The following is a 5924-nucleotide window of genomic DNA, read 5'->3' on the forward strand; positions in this document are numbered from 1 at the left end:
GGTGATTGATGATAGTCTTCGAGTCATCGAATTTGCTTAGTCTCAAAAGCCGTTATTCGTGAGCTTGGAATTGCCTTGTTGGGGTCTTATGAGCCCAGAGTTCCGACCCTGGGGTCGTGCGCGCGCCAAATTGTTGACGCTAAGTCTCCGAGTATTTCGGGATGTATTTGGTGGAGGGACCCCTACCGTGAGCATGCCGAATTCTTTTTTTTTTGGAGTACGAGATGTTGAAAAGATATTCTTTAATTTTTTGGCGTAAATACATGTTTCTGGGTTGCCATAAGCCCGGCTCAAGCGAACACGGTTCGCTTGACTGTTTGGCCCAGTACATTGTTTCCTCTTGGAACCTCGTTTGCCATTTCTCGGGAAATTCATGGACGTTGCCTTGTTAAAAACCTTGCAGGTAAAAACCCGTTTCGGGATAAAAAAACTCGGTCGAAGGAAAAGAGTGTGATGTTTGCTCGAGGATATTTGTGGGATTTTGCAATCGGATGCCCTAGCAGTAATACCGCTTAAGCATCTCTACATTCCAGTTGCTCGGGAGCTGTTCGCCCTCCATGGTGCCAAGCTTATAGGATCCTTTGCCAACTATCCCAAGGGCACGGTATGGCCCTTCTCAATTCTGGCCCAGTTTCCCTTCATTACGGTTTCGGGTGATGAGAGTAACCTTCCTTAGGACCAAGTCCCCGATCCCGAAATATCGGAGATTTGTTCTTTTGTTGTGGTATCTTTCGATTTTTTGCTTTTGGGCAGCCATCCGAACCAGCGAGGGTTCCCATCTTTTGTCGAGCAACTCAAGGACCGTTGTCATGGGCTCGTTGTTCTAGCACTCATTAGTGTGCTGTGATCTGGCGCTTGGTTCCCCGACTTCCACTGGTATCAGTGCTTCAGCGCCATATACTAGAGAGAAGGGTGTTTCCCAGGTGCTCGATTTAGAAGTTGTCCGACATGCCCACAACACATCAGGCAGCGTTTCTCTCCATTTTCCCTTGGCGCTATGCAATTTATTTTTCAAGTTCTGAATGATGGTTTTATTTTTGGATTCGACCTGGTCGTTTGCACACGGGTGATATGGCGTTGGCAGGATTCTCTTGATTTTGTTGTCTTCAAGGAACTATGTTACCTTGTTCCCGATGAACTGCCTCCCGTTATCGCATGTTATTTCGAATGGGATCACAAATCGGCATATGATGTGATCCCATATAAAATTGATGACTTCCTTTTCTCTTATTTTTTCGAAGGCATGCGCTTCCACCCATTTTGAAAAGTAATCAGTCATAAACATAATGAATCTAGCCTTACCCGACATTGTCAGCAAGGGGCCGACGATGTCCATTCCCCATTTCATGAATGACCATGGTGATAAAACAGAATGTAGTTGCTCGTCGGGTTAGTAGATCATGGGAGCGAACCTTTAACATTTGTCGCATTTTCGGACGAATTCCCTAGCATCTTTTTCCATGCTGTCCCAATATTAGCCCGCTCTGATCACCTTTCGGACTAAAGAATCGGCCCTGGAATGATTTCCGTAGGTGCCCTTGTGGATCTCTCGAAGCACATAATCTGTGTCGCCCGGTCCCAAGCATACCGCGAGGGGGCCATCGAAAGTTCTCCTGTACAGAGCCCCATTTTCCTCGAGCGAGAACCGGGCTACTTTGGTTCGTAGGGCCCTTGACTCTTTTGGATCTGCGGGTAACTTCCTGTCCTTTAGATAAACGATATATTTATTTCTCCAATGCCATGTCAGGATGGTGGATTTAATATCCGCGTGACCTTCCTCGACCACAGATTTGAGCAATTGGACGACAGCCCCGGGGAGCAGGTCTTCTTCTTCAGCAAAGGATCCCAGGATCGCGAGGACATCGGCCTCGCTGTTTTGATCTCGGGGTACATGGACTAAGGTCCATTCTTTGAAGCGACGTAATGTGATTTGGATTTTGTCCAAGTACCTTTGCATCTTGTCGTCTCGGGCTTCGTTGCTTCCGTTCACTTGGCTTACTACGATGAGCGAATCATATTTTTCCTTGACAGTCTCGGCCCCCAAACTTTTGGCCAATTCTAAACCTGCAATCATAGCCTCATACTTGGCTTCATTGTTAGTTAGTTTTGCAGTTTTTATGGATTGTTTGATTATACCGCCGATGGGTAGCTTTAGGACTATACCAAGCCCGGATCCTTTTATGTTTGTGGCACCATCTGTGATTAGGGTCCATACCCCGGAGGACATGCTTGATTTCAATAAAAGTTTTTTCTCTACCTCAGGCACGAGGGATGGCGAGAAATTGGCCATGAAGTCTGCCAGGATTTGGTACTTGATGGTAGTCCGAGGTTGATACTCGATATCATACCCTCCGAGTTCAATGGCCAATTTGGCCAATTGACCCGATAACTCAGGTTTATGCAGTACACTCCGGAGGTGATAAGTTGACAGAACGCAGATATAGTGACACTGAAAGTAAGGCTTCAGCTTGTGTGAGGCGCTTATCAGTGCGAGAGCCAATTTTTCCAGATGGGGATACCAAGTTTTGGCGTCCCCCAAGGTTCGGCTTACATTATAAATAGGAAATTGTGTACCTTGCTCTTCTCAAACCAGTATGCCGCTTACCGCTATTTTGGACACGGCTAGGTATATGTATAGCGTTTCATCCTCCTTGGGTGTGTGGGTTAGTCAGGTACCCTTTCAGTTCTTCTCGGGCGTGTTGGCATTCTGGAGTCCATTCAAAGTTGCTCTTTCTTTTGAGTAGGGATAAAAAATGGTGGCTCTTGTCTGATGATCTTGATATGAATCTGCCCAGGGCCGCTATTTGCCCTGTCAGCCGTTGGACGGCTTTTACATTGTTCACCACCATGATCTCTTCGATGGCTTTTATTTTGTCGGGGTTGATCTTGATCCCCCTATTTGAAACCATGAAGCCTAGGAATTTGCCCGAACCTACTCCGAAGGCACACTTCTTGGGGTTGAGATTCATGTTGTAGCTTTTGAGGATGTTGAAAGTTTCCTGCAAATGGGTCAAATGGTCCTCTACGCGCAGGGATTTGACTGGCATATCATCAATATATACTTCCATCGATTTACCTACTTGTTGTTCGAACATTTTATTAACTAGGCATCGGTATGTTGCTCATGCATTTTTTAGCCCGAAGGGCATTACGTTATAGCAATATGTACCATACTTTGTGATGAACGAGGTCTTTTTCTTGTCCTTGGGGTTCATCTGGATTTGATTATACCCCGAGTAGGCATCGAGAAAAGTGAGGGTCTCGTGGCTGGTCGTAGCATCGATCAGACAATCTATATTAGGCAACGAGAAGGAATATTTGGGGCACGCTTTATTCAAATCTTTGTAATCTATGCACATTCTTAGCTTGTTCCCCTTTTTGGCACTACTACTATGTTAGCTAGCCATTCGAGATATTTTACCTCCCTAATGGATCCGATTTTAAAAAGTTTTGCTACCTCATCTTTGATGAAGGAATGTTTTATCTCGGACTGTGGTCTTTTCTTTTACTTTACGGGTTTGAATGTGGGATCAATGCTCAGCCTGTGGGAGGTTATTTCTGATGGGATTCCTGTCATATCTAGGTGGTACCAGGCGAAACAATCAATATTGTTACTAGGAAATTGAATAAACCATGTCCTGACTTTGGGGGTCAGCCCCGTTCCTAGGTATACCTTGCGATCCAGGAGGTTCTTGATCAAAACGGTCTGCTCTAGCTCTTCAACTGTTGATTTGGTCGCATCCGATTCCTCGGGGGCGACGAAGGTTTAGGGGGCGAAGAAGTCTTCATCATCGTCTTTGAGGGTCTGCACGCTTCCCTCCCTGTCCTAGACCGGGCATGTGGGGTGGGCGTCTCATGGTGGACCACGAACATTTCTTTTGCTGCCTACATTTCTCCATGTATGGTCGTGATGCCATCCCTCGTGGGAAACCTTATCACCTGGTGCAAAGTTGAGGGCACTGCCCTCATATTGTGTATCCAAGGCCTGCCGAGTAAGGCATTGTATCTCATGTCGTTGTCGATGACCTGTAACTCGGTGTTCTGGATTGCGCCAGACGTGTTGATCAGGAGGGCGATCTTTCGTTTCGTTACTTCGCCGATCATGTTGAAGCCGTGGAGGATTCGAGGGACGGGAACGACTTGATTGAGCAGCCCCAGCTGTTCTAGTACTTCTGACTTGATTATGTTGGCCGGGCTACCTGGATCCGCGAGCACGCGCTTTATCATGTTGTTGTTTAAGAGAAACAAGATCACTAGCACATCGTTGTGCGGTTCCATCATTGCCTTGAGGTCCTCATCGCTGAATACGAGGGTATCTTTGGGCATGCATTTTTGGGTCGATCCTTCTTCCATAGCGGACGTTCTCATTCGTTTGAACATGGGTCCTTGGGTAACTTTGGTTTCCCCAATAATCATGTGGACGTTATGTTAGAGAACCTTCCTTTTTGTCCGGGTTGGATCCGGTGGTATACCGGCCTCCAAGACAGTCGCGTCCTTTTCTCTGTTGTTTTCGAGTTTCTAATTTCCCATTTTACTCGCCGAGCTAGGCGCTCTGTCCTGAAATCGAAGATCTTGGGGCATAAAAAGTGTGAAAGATAAATTGCATTTTTGTAATGAAACCAGCAAGAAAATAATCACTATTATTTTTAGCCCCACATTGGGCGCCAAACTGTTTACCGTGAAAATGGTAACAACAATTAAATTTGTAAATAGGACTCTAAAAATATGTGATCTATTTTTATACTAGTTGTTAGAGCAGTAGATGCTAAGAGTATAAGGTTTAACGAAGAAATATGAGCTAAAGCGGGGCAGTAATAAAATAGAGATGCTTGAAGCCCGAGCCTCGGACTGGTCGATGAAGGACCTTAAGGTCGATATCAGGCTCGAGCTCGAGCTATCAGGGGTAGTCGGGAATGGGATAACAGTTAAGGTGTCATCAAACAAGTCTCTTTATGGCCAAAACCAAGCAATAAATGAAGAACAAGTATGAAAGCAATAAACGCTAAGAGTAGCCTCGAGCTAGTAAGGACAAGCAAGTTAGAGAGAAAAGAGAGAGAGAGAGAGAGAGAGAGAGATATTATTGATTTGGTGGAGAATAGTTGGAGCAACATCAGCCGAGAGACTACAAAGTTATGGGGATCCCCTTTATATAGGAGGGAAATCTGTTATAGTACAAAACGTGGTAACTGTGAAGGCATGGAGATAGGATGGCTGGACGTGACATCTTGAAATAGGCCCCGGATAGGTTAGCCTTGTCAGATTAAGCCACGTGCCTTGGTAACTCCCCTCTCGCCTATTGTAGCCAACTATAGTCGTTGGAACGTGATGCCCTCCAGACCGATACCTGACGACTCCCAAGGGTGAGTCTTGACCTTGGCTTCGAGCTTCGAGGAGCATGATCGCGAGACGACCTTATGATGGGGAAATCAGGCCCCCGGATTTGTCGTATACAAATATGCTTTGTAATTAGACATATGTGCTTCCTGTTTATTGCTTTTAATCAGCATGTCTATCTCTGTTACTATGTCCTATTCAGTATGTTGTGTGATCTGTCTATTGTAGATATCAACCTGTCTCTGCCTGCTTTATGTTTCTGTTAACTAGCATGCCTTAACTCTTGTGAATTTGTCTTGTCCAATATGTCAATATAGTTCATACACTTTAGCATGTTCCTGTTTGATCCAAGATACTTGTCTACTTGTTTCTCAATTAGCATGCTTTCCATCCACAATAACCCAAACTGCATCGAACTTCTTCTGAGTCTATGGGAATCCAACAACAAAATCCATAGTGATACACTCCCACTTCCACTCAGGAATCTCAAACTTCTAAAGCAAACCACAGGTCTATATATCTTTCTTTATCTCCTCCACCAATAATGCTCCCACAAGTACTGATATATCTTGGCGGTGACCAGATGAATA

The sequence above is a fragment of the Nicotiana sylvestris genome, chromosome 9 (genome assembly GCF_000393655.2).
Source record: "Nicotiana sylvestris chromosome 9, ASM39365v2, whole genome shotgun sequence".
In the NCBI taxonomy this organism is placed as follows: domain Eukaryota; kingdom Viridiplantae; phylum Streptophyta; class Magnoliopsida; order Solanales; family Solanaceae; genus Nicotiana; species Nicotiana sylvestris.